Source organism: Sus scrofa, chromosome 1 (assembly GCF_054392235.1).
Source record: "Sus scrofa isolate SSC_HxYL_T2T_F1_AM1 chromosome 1, Sscrofa_HxYL_maternal_Yorkshire_Landrace_v2.0, whole genome shotgun sequence".
Taxonomy (NCBI): Eukaryota; Metazoa; Chordata; class Mammalia; order Artiodactyla; family Suidae; genus Sus; species Sus scrofa.
In genome coordinates this window covers 193057948-193071696 of record NC_139383.1, presented here as the reverse complement: position 1 = coordinate 193071696, position 13749 = coordinate 193057948, and the positions used below count along the sequence as shown (strand labels likewise).

At 35.7% G+C, this 13749-nt stretch overlaps 1 protein-coding gene across 6 annotated transcripts in view; it reads right to left on the bottom strand.

Annotated features, from left to right (window-relative positions):
• GPR137C (G protein-coupled receptor 137C) overlaps positions 1-13749 on the bottom strand; it is a 58291-nt gene that overhangs the window by 3952 nt on the left and 40590 nt on the right. The gene's annotated exons all lie outside the window — the stretch shown is intronic.

The following is a 13749-nucleotide window of genomic DNA, read 5'->3' as shown; positions in this document are numbered from 1 at the left end:
GTCGGCAAAAGAGCTGAGCTTTAATTGATGTTAATCAGAGAAGTAATTTAGTCATAATGAGAAAAGAATGGGAAATAGAAGCATTAGTCCATTTGATACACTTAATTTCCAATAAGATGCAAAGTTAGAAATACAACTCCTACACTATTTGCTTTGTCTCACTAGATTCTATTAGAGCTGATGTTAATCCCCTACTAATGCTGTTATATTGATGACAAAATGATGTAGGCATCCAAAATGTACTTTCAAATTCAAAATATTTTAATGCTAAAGCTTTCACCATTTTCCCAAATATAGAAAGGAAGCCTTTATAACTTAGTGGTTGTCAACTAGAGAGTGTATATTGGAGTTATCAACTTCTGCAGGGATTCTTAACCTGGGTTATCTCAATACAGTTGGTTTCCTTTGTAACCCTATTTATTTTCAAGATAGTATTCTTTTTTTAAATTAAAAAATTTTTTTCTTTCTATAGATATACCTATAGCATATGGAAATTCCCAGGCCAGGGGTCGAATTGGAGCTGCAGCTAAGGCCTATGTCACAGCCACCACAGCCATGGTAACATGGGATATGAGCTGCATCTGCGACTTACTCCACAGCTTGCAGCAACACCAGATCCTTAACCCACTGAGTGAGGTCAGGGATAAACCCATATCCTCACATGGACTACATCAGGTCCTTAACCTGCTGAGCCACAATGGGAACTCCTCAAGACATTATTCTGAAAAGTGACAACAATTGCCAAAGAAATCTATTGTGCAAAACATCTAATATAGTGTTTTGGAAGTCACAATGATTAAGGGGCAATAATGGCATTTAGCAAACGAGGGCCAGGGATGCCAGATGAAATACAATTGACGAGCAAGTTCTCCACATAAGAGAATGCTTCTCTGATCCTCATAACTTCCTTTTTTTCTATTCTTTCTTTTTCTTTTTTGTCTTTTTAGGGCCGCACCTGTGCCATATGGAGATTCCCAGGCTAGGGGTCAAATTGGAGCTGTAGCTGCCGGCCTGCACCACAGCCACAGCAAGATCAGTTCCAAGCCTCATCTGAGACCTACACCACAGCTCGTGGCAATGCCAGACCCTTAACCCAGTGAGCGAGGCCAGGGATGGAACCTGCGTCCCCATGGATGCCAATCAGATTCATTCCTGCTAAGCCACGACAGGAACTCCTGATCTTCATAATTTTCCAATGTTCTCTTGGACATTCATGACAATGAAAAATCTGTTTATAATGATCTAAGCCAGAACCTAACTCCATTTTACATATAAACAAAGTTTATGCTTGCATAGTTTATTTATTTATTTATTTGTCTTTTTAGGGCCATACCCGCCGCATAGGGAGGTTCCCAGGATAGTGGTCTAATCGGCCTATGCCACAGCCACATTAACGGGATCTGAGCTGCATCTATGACCTACACCACAGCTCATGGAAACGCTGGATCCTTAACCCAATGAGCAAGGCCAGGGATTGAACCCACACCCTCGTGGAGTTGAATTCATCTCCACTGCGCCACAATAGGAACTCCTTAAACAGTCTATTAATTTCAGGATAGAATTAGGTGATTAAAATGTTATTAGAGGGGTTCACTGGGTTTGGTAGAATCAAGAACCATTATTATAACTGACTTCCTTATAAGAACAACACATTTTAGAGGTATATGAAAAGGAAGTGAACTAAAAGATGAAATATACCTTGAAAGATGTTGGGGGAGTAACACAGTATTGTCTGAGCTAACCCACTACCATAGCAAAAAGTATGTGTGAAAATAAATAAAATCCTAGAAAGATTAAATTTTTAAATCAAGGCTAAAATATTTCTACAATATGCATTTTTTATTTTTGTGAATTCCCAAAAAGGGTTGTTAATAAAAAATAATCTAAAAAAATCTGGTTTCCATTTAAAAAATACTATATTATTAAAGGAAAGTTAGGTAACAAGAAAAGTCAGAATGCTGTAAGCATTACCATCTTTTAAAATTCCGCTAAGTTTGAAGTTCCCTTAGTGGCTCAGTGATTAACAAATCCAACTAGGAACCATGAGGTTGCAGGTTTGATCCCTGGCCTTGCTCAGTAGGTTAAGGATCAGGCATTGCTGTGAGCTGTGGTGTAGGTCGCAGATGCGGCTCAGATCCTGCTTTGCTGTGGCTCTGGCATAGGCTGGTGGCTACATCTCCGATTCGCCCCCTAGCCTGGGAACCTCCATGTGCCATGGGAGCGGCCCTCAAAAGGCAAAAATTAAAATAAAATAAAATAAAGTAAAGTAAAATAACTGTAAGTTTATAGCCACTGCTTTGAGAAATAAAAATGACTGCTAAAAAAACCATTTTTTTTGTTTGTTTTAAATGGCCACAACTGTAGCATATGGAAGTTTCCTGGGCCAGGGACTGAATCTGAGCCTCAGCTTTGATCTATGCCTTTTAACCTTTCAACCCACTGCACTGGGCCAGGGATCAAACCCACACCTCTGCAATGTCCTGAGCTGCTGTGATCGGATTCTTAACCTACTGTGCTACACTGGGAAGTCCAAAAAAAATCCTATAAAATGGAGATATTCTGCTTATACTTGTAAATACTATAAAAACTACAAAAAATTGTGACAAAGAGAAAAGAATAATATTAAAGTAATTAATGAAACAAAAAATTGCAGCCAAATTACATACATATAACAGAGAAAGAATCCCACCAGGAGTTCCCATTGTGACTCAGTGGGTTAAGAACCTGACTAGTATCCATGAGGATGTGGGTTCAATCCCTGGTCTTGCTCAGTAGGTTAAGGATCTGGCGTTGCCACAGCAGCAGTGTAGCTTGCAGATGTGGCTCAGATCCATTGTTGCTGTGGCTCTGGTGTAGGCTGGCAGTTGTAGCTTAGATTCCACCCCAGCTCAGGGAACTTCCATATGCTGTGGATGTGGCCCTAGAAATAAAAAAAAAAAAAAAAAAAAAAAAAAGAGAGCGAGAGAGAGAGAGAAGCCCACTGATTTAGCAAAAAACATTCTTCCCACAAAATACAGGATTATAAAACAAAAGATAAGGATTCAGCCACATGGAAAGCCTTGCAAAAAAGTTGAAGAAAATCTTTGTAAATTGAATAGTCCTAACAAACAACTCCACTCAGGAGCAATCTTCAAGGAATGTTCTCCCTTCCTTCACCTCTGATATCTACATACCACTTTTTAGCAATTCCACACTTGACAAGAAGGTTACACCTCACTCCAGTATGCATATCATTAGCTAAAGTTCAGTATTTGTTTGCAGGTATTTTTAGAATGCAGATATGTAGAAACCTCAACCTAGTGATCACTGAGTTTTGACAAATTTGTACACAAATAGAGAACATTGCCATCACTCCTGAAAGTACCTTTATCCCCCTTCCCCACCAGCCAATCTCCAGACGCAAATACTCTCCTGCTTTTGTTTTTACTACAGCTTAGCTCTATTTTAGAACTTCACATAAATGGAATCATAGAATATGAACTTTTTTGTAGGTATCATTCACTCAGCATAATGTTTTGAGATTCAAACATGTTGTTGGGTGTATTAGCAGTTAGGTCATTGTATTGCTCAGGTAGATAATTAGGGTGACCAACTCCTCCTGGTTTGCTCAAGTTTCCCAGTTAAAAAAAAAAAAGTTTCTTAGTTTTAGCACTCAAGGTCTCACATTGTAGAAAACTCCTCAGACCTGGACAATCCAGGAAAGTTAGCCCCACTAATTCCACTGTATAATTATACAAGTTTGCTTCTATTAGAATTTGTTTATCCATTTTTTCTGTTGATGGACAGTTTCTGTGAACATTCTTATACAAATCTTTTTGGTGGACATACATTCTCACTTCTTTTGGGTGAATACCTAAGAATGGAATTGCTGGGTCATATGGTAGGTGTAAGTTCAGCTGTGTAAGAAACTGCCAGAGCATTTTCCAAAGTGGATGTACAGTTTTATACTTCCAACAAAGTATGAGAGTTTCAGTTGTTCCATATCTTAGACAACATTTGGAGTTGTCAATCTTTCTAATTTTAGCCATGCTGGTGGATGTTTTGGCTTTAATTTGCATTTCCTCGGATGACTAATGATATTGTGCTTATTGGCCATTTGTATATCTTCTTTGTGAAAAGTCTGGTCATATCTTTGATCATTTTATATTTGGGTTGTCTTTTTTAAAAATAGGACTTCCCTGTGGGTCACAACAAAATTACTGAATTGTAGATGATCTCTATATATGTTGGAAATGAGTTTCTTGTCAGATGTATGTCTTGCATCTTTTCTCAAAGTCTGTAGCTTGCCTTTGCATTTTCTTAGTCTTGCCTTTTGAAGGGAAAATGTAAATTTAATAAGTCTAATTTATGAATGTATTATTTTGTGATTACTTTCAATGACCTACCTAAGAAATCCTTGCCTATACCCAAGTTGTAAAGAGAGTCTCCTGTGTTTACTTTTAAAAGACTTCTTTTTTTATAGACTTCTTTCAGTTATATTTAGGTTTGTGATCCATTTTGAATTTTGCGTGTGTGTGTACAGTACAAGATGGGCATAGAGGTTTATTTTTTTTAATGTGGATATCCAGTTGTTCCAGCATCACTCACTAGCTAAAAAGATTTCCTTTCCCTTTGAATTGCTTTAGCATTTTTGTCAAAAATCAAGGTCATATAAATATGGATTGTTACCCCTCTATTCTGTTCCATTGATATATTTGTCTATTTTATGTCTGTAACACTTTCTTTCCTTTTTTTTAGCTTTTTAGGGCCACACCCACGGCATATGGAGCTTCCCAGGCAAGGGGTGGAATTGAAGCTGCAGGTCTATGCCACAGCCACAGCAACTCTGAATCCAAGTCACGTCTGCAACCTATACCACAGCTCATGGCAATGCCAGATCCTTAACCCACTGAGCAAGGCCAAGGATTGAACCTGTAGCCTCACAGTTCCTAGTCAGATTTGTTTTTGCTGAGCCATGATGGGAACTCCCACACTGTCTTTACTGTAGCTTTTTACTAAGTTCCAAAGTCATATCAGCTAAATCCTCTTCTTTTTTCAGAGGACTATTTTCTGCACTGTTAAATACAATAGCCATTAGCTACATGTATTTACACTTAAACTAAATTAAATTAAAAGATCAGTTCCTTTGTAGCACTTGTTCCTTTCAAGTGCTCAATAGTCACATATGGTTAGTTAACATACTGAATAGTGCAGCTATAGAATATTTTTGACATTGCAGAAAGTTCTATTGGCAAGTGCTACTTTTCAAGTACTTTAGGCCCTTTATATTTCCATATAAATTTTAGAATAAACTTGTCAATTTCAATTTTTTTTAAAACTTCAAGGTAGAATTATATTTGGGATTGCATTGAATCTACAGGTCATATTGGGGAGAATTGCCATTTTAATAAATACTGCATCTTCCAATCCATGAACAATGGTCTTCATTGATTTAGACTTTTAATTTCTCTCAGCAATATTTTGTAGTTTGCAGTATAGATGTATTGCTCATTTTTTGCAAAATTTATTTGTAGATTTTTTTTTTATTGCTACTGATGCTGTAGAACGGTTTTTGAATTTCATTTTCTAATTGACTGCTCTGGGTATACATAAAAATACAATGTAATTTTGCATTTTGACCTTGTATCCTGAGAACTTGCTATATTCACTATTCATTCTAGTAGTTGTTTTGTAGATTCCTTAAGATATTATACATAAATAATCATGTTATCAGAAATTAGAGTTTCACTTAATTTATAATTTTATACCTCTTATCTTTCTCATTTTATTGGAATATTGAATAGAAATGGTGAGAATGGTCATCCTTGCTTTGTTCCCAAACTTAGGGGCAAAACATTTAATACTTCTAAGTATAATACTGATTGTAATTTTTTTTTATAGATTTCTTTTATCAGATTGAGGAACATTCCTTTCATTCTCTCTTGGCTGAAGGTTTCATTGTTATTTTTAAATCATGAAGAGTGGTGAACTTTGTCAAATGTTTTTTCTGCATCTATTCAAATAATTATTTGTTTTTTCTCCTTTGTTTTCTCAATATAGTGAATTACACTGATTTTCTTTTTTTAAGAAAACAAATATTTGGTTTATTTAATTTTAATTTTTTATTATGATTGATTTACAATGTTCTGTCAATTTCTATCATACAGCAAAGTGACCCAGTCATTCATACACAAACACACACACACACATACACACACAAATATACACATTCTATTTCTCACACTATCCTCTATCCTGTATCATATTCCATTACATGTGATTAGATATATGGTTCCCTGTACTATACAGCAGGATCTCATTGCCTGTCCACACCAAATTCAAGTTTTCATCTACTAACCCCATATTCCCAATCTATCCCATTCCCTCCCCTTCCTCTCTGGCAAACATGAGTTTGTCCTACATGTCCATGATCTTTTCTGTTTTGTCAATAGATCTTTTGCGCCATAGTTTAGACTCCACATATAAGTGATATCATATGGTGTCTTTCTCTTTCTGACTTACTTCACTCCACTCAGTATAAGTCTCTAGTTCCATCCATGTTGCTGCAAATAGCATTATTTTGTTCTTTTTTTAATGGCTGAGTAGTATTCCATTGTGTATATGTACCACATCTTCTTAATTCATTCATCTGTCGTTGGACATTTAGGTTGTTTCCTTGTCTTGGCTATTATGAATAGTGCTGCAGTGAATATAGGGGTGTATGCATCTTTTTCAATGAAATTTTTGTCTGGATATATGCCCGGGGTGGGATTGCTGGGTCATATGGTAGCTCTATATTTAGTTCTATGAGGTATTTCCATACTATTTTCCATAGTGATTGTACCAATTTACATTCCCACCAACAGTATAGGAGGGTTCCCTCTTCTCCACACCCTCTCCGGCATTTGTTATTTGTTGACTTATTAATGACGGCCACTCTAATTGGTGTGAGGTGGTACCTCATTATAGTTTTGATTTTCATTTCTCTAATAATTAGTGATGTTGAGCATTTTTTCATGTGCCTGCTGGCCATGTGTATGTCTTCTTTGGTGAAATGTCTATTTAGGTCTTCTGCCCATTTTTCAATTGGGTTGTTTGTTTTTTGTTGTTGAGTTGTATGAGTTGTTTGTATATTTTGGCGATTAAACCTTTGTCAGTTGAGTCATTTGCAAAAATTTTCTCCCATTCTGTGGGTTGTCTTTTCAGTTTTTTTTAATGGTTTCCTTTGCTGTGCAGAAGCTTTTTAGTTTAATTAGGTCCCATTGGTTTATTTGTGTCTTTATTTTCTTTACTCTAGAAAGTGGATTAAATAAGACGTTGCTGTGACATGTCAAAGAGCATTCTGCCTATGTTTTCCTCTAGAAGTTTTATAGTGTCTGGTTTAACATTTAGGTCTTTAATAGATTTTGAGTTTATTTGTGTGTATGGTGTTAGATAATGTTCTAATTTCATACTCTTACATGTAGTTGTCCAGTTTTCCCAGCATAAACTCTTGGAAGCTAAACAATATGCTACTAAACAATCAATGGATCATTGAAGAAATCAAAGAGGAAGTTAAAAGATACATAAAGACAAATGACAATGAAGATACAACAATCTAAAACCTATGGGATGCAACAAAAGCAGTCCTGAGAGGGAAGTTTAGAGCAATATAATCTTATCTCAGGAAAGAAGAAAAAATGCAAATAAACAACCTAACCTTACACCTTAAACGTCTAGAGAAGGGAGAACAGACAAGGCCCAAAATTAATAGAAGGAAAGAAATCATAAATATTGGAGCAGAAATTAATAACATAGAGACAAAGAAAACAATTGAGAAAATCAATGAAACCAAAAGTTGGTTCTTTGAAAAGATCAACAAGTTGATAAACTGTTAGCCAGACTCATCAAGAAAAAAGGGAGAGGGTTCAAATCAATAAAATTAGAAATGAAAAAAAGGAGAAGTCACAATTGACACTTTTGAAATACAAAGGATCATGAGAGACTACTATGAGCAACTGTATGCCAATAAAATGGACAGATTTTTGCAAAGGTACAACCTACCAAGACTGAACCAGGAAGAAATATAAAATAGAAATAGACCAATAACAAGTACTGAAATTGAAAATATGACTTAAAAACTTCCAAAAAACAAAAGTCCAGGACCTGATGGTTTCATAGCTGAGTTCTACCAAACATTCAGAGAAGAGTTAACACCTCTTCTTATGAAACTTTTCCAGAAAATTGCAGAAGAAGGAACACTCCCAAGCTCATTCTATGAAGCCCCCATTACCCTGATACCAAAACCAAAGATACCACAAAAAAGAAAATTACAGGCCAATATCACTCATAAACATAAATGCAAAAATCCTCAACAAGGGGTTCCTGTCATGGCGCAGCAGAAACGAATCTGACTAGGAACCATGAGGTTGTGGGTTTGATCCCTGGCCTTACTCAGTGGGTTAAGGATCTGGTGTTGCTGTGAGCTGTGGTGTAGGTCGCAGAGGTGGCTTGGATTCAGCATTGCTGTGGCTCTGGCATAGGCCGGTGGCTACAGCTCCAATTCAGCCCTTAGCCTGGGAACCTCTATATGCCACAGGTGCAGCCCTAAAAAGACAAAAAAAAAAAAAAATCCTCAACAAAATATTAGCAAACCGCATACAACAATACATTAAAAAGATCATACACCATGATCAAGTAGGATTTATCCCAGGGATGCAAGCATTCTTCAATATCCATAAATCTATCAATGCGATACACTATGTCAACAAACTGAAAAATAAAAAGCATATGATCATCTCAATCAATGCAGAAAAAGCTTCTGACAAAATTCAATACCCATTCCTGATAAACACTATCCAGAGAGTGGGTACAGAGGGGAACTACCTCAATATAATAAAAGCCATTTATAACAAACGTACAGCTAACATCATTCTCAATGGTGAAAAACAGAAAGCATTTCCATAAGATCAGGATCAAGACAAGGATGTTCTGTTTCACCAATGCTATTCAACAGTCTTGGAAGTCCTAGCTATGGCAATCAGAGAAGAAAAAGAAATAAAAGGATTCCAAATTGGAAAAGAAGAAGTAAAACTATTACTGTTTGTAGATGACATGATTCTATATCTAGAAAATCCTAAAGACACTACCAGAAAACCATTAGAGCTCATCAATGAATTTGGTAAAGTCGTCGGATACAAAATTAACACACAGAAATTCAATGCATTTTCTATATACTAACAATGAAAGATCAGAAAGAGAAATTAATGAAACAGTCCCATTTACCATTGCATCCAAAAGAATAAAATACTAATGAATAAACCTACCTAAAGAGACAAAAGACCTGTACTCTGAAAACTATAAGACACTGATGAAAGAAATCAAAGAAGACACAAACAGATGGAAAAATATATCATGCTTTTGGATTGGAAGAATCAATATAGTCAAGATGACAATATTACCTAAGGCAATCTCTAGATAGATTCAATGCAATCCCTATCAAATAACCAAGGACATTCTTTATAGAACCAGAACAAAATACTTTAAAATTTGTATGGAAACATAAAAGACCTTGAACAGCCAAAGCAATATTGAAAAGAAAAGGTGGAACTGGAGGAATCGGGCTCCCTGACTTCAGACTCTATCACAAAGCTACAGTTATCAAGATGGTATGCTATTGGCACAAAAACCGGAAATATAGATCAATGGAACAGGATAGAAAGCCCAGAAAGAAATCCAAACACCCATGGTCAATTAATCTATGACAAAGTTGGCAAGAATATACAGTGGAGGAAAGACAGTTCTCTTCAATAAATGGTGGTGGGAAAAGTGGACAACTGCATGAAAAAGAATGAAGTTAGAACATTATCTAACACCATACACAAAAATAAACTCAAAGTTTAAATGTTAAACCAATGTTGCATTCTTGGGATAATCTCTTTTAGTTATGATGTGTTATCCTTTTTTATACCTTGCTTATATTCTGTATTTCCAAGTAGAAGTGATACTAATTTGTAATTTTTGTTTCATAATATCTTTTGTCAGAGTAATGCTATTCTCATAAAACATGTTAGGAAGTGATCCTTTCTCCTCTATTTTCCAAGGAGTTTGTTTAATATTGGTGTTATTTCTTCTTTAAATATTTGATAGAATGAACCAGTGAAATCATCTGGTCTGGAGTTTTGAAGGAAACTTTGGATAACAAATTTAATTCTTTAATAAATACAGGACTATTTGCACTTTATTATGTTGAATTTTAAAAAATTTGTCCATTTCATCTAAGTTGTCAAATTTATTCACAAAGCGTTTTTTTTTTATAATAATCTCTCATTTTTATTTTACTGTCTATAGGATCTATCCTGATTGTCCTGCTTTCATTTATGATATTGGCAATCTGTATTTTCATGCTGCTTTTTTTCTATACCTCAAATTAATTTTTGGCTTTAATTTCTCAATTTTCTGTTTCATTGATTTCTTTTTTTTTTCTTTTTTTTTGTGTCATTTCTTGGGTCACTCCCGCGGCATATGGAGGTTTCCAGGTTAGGGGTCTAATGGGAGCTATAGCTGCCAGCCTACACCACAGCCACAGCAACGCAGGATCCGAGCCATGTCTGCAAACAACACCACAGCTCATGGCAATGCCAGATCCTTAACCCACTGAGCAAGGCCAGGGATCGAACCTGCAACCTCATGGTTCCCAGTCGGATTCGCAAACCACTGAGCCATGACGGGAACTCCCTGTTTCATTGATTTCTATTCTTATCTTTATTAAGTCAATGGCAGATCCCAGCTGCATCTGTGACCTACACCACAACTCACAGCAATGCCAGATCCTTAACCCACTGAGTGAGACTAGGGATCAGACCTGGGTCCTCATGGATCCTAGTCAGATTCATTCCTGCTGAACCACGACAGGAGCTCCTGAAATATTTTCTAATGTCTTTGTGATTTCCTCTCTTTCTCATGGGTTATTTGTAATTATGTTGCACAATTTCCAAATATTTTGACTTTTTAAAAGAAGTCATGCTGGTATTGAGTTGTGTTGTGGCCAGAAAATAGTCTTTGATTCCAATCTTTTTGAATGTATCATACTTATCTTATGGTCCATTGTATGGTTTATTTTAATGACCATATCCATGATGAGTTGAAAGAAATGCGTATTCCCCAGTTACAGGGAATCAACTGGCTGATGGATATTGTTAGCGTTGCTCAGATTTTCTGCATCTACTGATTTTTTTTGTTTTTTTGCTGAGGATGACCATTAAAATTTCGATGATTATGGAGATTTTTTTTCCTCTTATTTCTTACTATTTGGCTTTATGTACACATTTATGGTTTTTATATCTTCCTGATGAACTATACCTCTTTATATTTGGTAATATCTGTTGCTTAACTTTTTATATCTAGTACTACCCATTGTCTCGAAGTCTCTTCTGATATTAAAGTGCCTTTTTACACTTATTGAATGCATAGTATATTAGCTTCCATCTACTTATTTTCAACTTATATCTGTCTTTATGTTTAAAGTACATTTAAAGTACATAGATGGGTCTTGTTTTATTAGAAACTTATTTTGACAGTCTCTACCTTTTAACAGGAGAGTTTAGTCCATTAACAATGTAATTCATGATATGTTTGGATATAGGTATAAATATATGCATTTTTAGAGATTAACTCAGTTTGTTCTCTGTACCTTTACTGGGTTCTTGCTAGTTTCCTTTGGTTATACCTGCTACAGTCTTATTATTATCAAACAAGTAATTATTTTGAAATCTTAAAATTTTTCTTGTACCTACATGTCAATACAAGAATGGGTACAATTTACAGATTTGTTTTACAATATTTAAGAATTTTCTTCAAAAATTAAAAAAATTCAATTTAATATTAAACTCATTTTAGAAATTAATCATATTTTTTGGCCACACCCATGGCATGTGGAAGTTCCCAGGCCAGGGGTTGAACCCACATCACAGGCAGTGACCTGAGATGCTGCAGTGACAATGCCAGATCCTTAACCTGCTATGCTATAAAGGCACTCCCTTTTTTTTTCATGTTGAAGAATGGATTATTGATTTAGGGGACTTATCTTATTGGCACAAAGTTTCAGTATGGGATGATGAAGATGTTCTGAGGATGGATAGTCATAGTGGTTGTGCAACAATGTGAATGTACTTAATGCCACTGAACTGTACATTTAAAAATGGTTAAAATGGTAAATTTCATGTTATGTATATTTTATCACAATAAAAAGTATTTTTCTCAACATACAGCTTCTCTGTTTAAGATGTTGAGAAAGATGAAAGTGTTAGAATTCTCTGGCTCAATGAAGAAAAAATACATCAAAGTAACTGGGTGAAACTTGTTTTATCAAATGAAATGTTATAAAAACTGTCTTTCAATAGGCTTTATAAATGTTGATAATTTGCCTTACTGTGTCTTCTGTGACAGAACATCATGTCCAAGTTAAGCTGCCGCATCTTTTGAAACCACTCATTTAGAGTTTAGTGCAAAAGAAACTGAAATTTTAAATGCAGGTGTGGTGAGCATGTTAAATACCACAAATTGTTTTTATAACTTTCCAAACTAGAGATTAAAAAGCCATTCAAATATTTTACAGGTGAAGTTATTATACTGCATTGGCTGGTAAAGCACTCACAATAGCTGAGAGACTAGACAGATTGCACAGTTGATATTGCTGAATGCCTGCTGGATGAAGAGTCCATACAAGAAATTATGGCACTGCCATTTCCCAATACAGAAATTCACTTATTCAAAGATTTTTTTTTCTTTTCATTTTTGGTGGACCCACAGCATATGGAATTCCTGGGCCAAGGATCAGATCCAGGCTAGGGATCAGATCCAAGCTGCAGTTGCAACCTAAGACACAGCTATGGTAACACGGAGAACTCCTACTGATTCAAAGATTTAACTGATAACATAAAGAGTGATTTAATATCTTGTCTGTAGACTTATTTTTTGCCTTAACAAATAAAGGAGGCTGATATAGCAGGATAATTTTGTGTTCATCTGGTGTTATCACCAATTAATCAACCGTGAAGATACTCTTTTATGTCAGTGCCTGAGAAGAAACACAAGTAGTACTGAACTATTTAAAGTGTTGAAAATTATTCTGACTGTTTGTCCTAGGCCAAATGTGCTGATAATCTCACTAATGGTACAAAAGCAATGGTGGGTAAAACTTTGGGGCTTAGCACAAATCAATGCAGCGGCATCAAGCTGTATTGTATTGTTCACTACTATGTTAAAGAAGATGTGCACTTAAAGCCCTTCTGCTGCATACTGCAGGAAAGTGGTTGTCTTGAGGAGAAGCACTTATGTGATTATTTTACTTGTGAGCTGAACTGGCCACTTTTTTCACAAAATCCCATTTTTTACTTAATAGACAGCTATGGCAGACAAACAATGGTTATTCAGACTTCGTTAAGGTTCATTCATTTTTTTCCAAAATAAATGAAATGAACCTGCCACATCAAAGAAAATAGCTTGACAAAATTTATTGCCAATTATGAAATATAAACTTTCAAGGGAAAATTAGAATTTTTGAAAACTTGTAAGCACTTACATTCACTGTAAGACTGGCAGCTTCCCAAAACTTAAATACTTTTCTGATGAGATTGGTGGTGATATTAACAATTTTTTTTTTTTTTAGGGCTGCACACATGGCATATGGAGTTTTCCAGGCTAGGGATCGAATCAGAGCTGTAGCTGCTGGCCTGTGCCACAGCCACAGCAATGCCAGATCCGAGCCATGTCTGTGACTTACACCGCAGC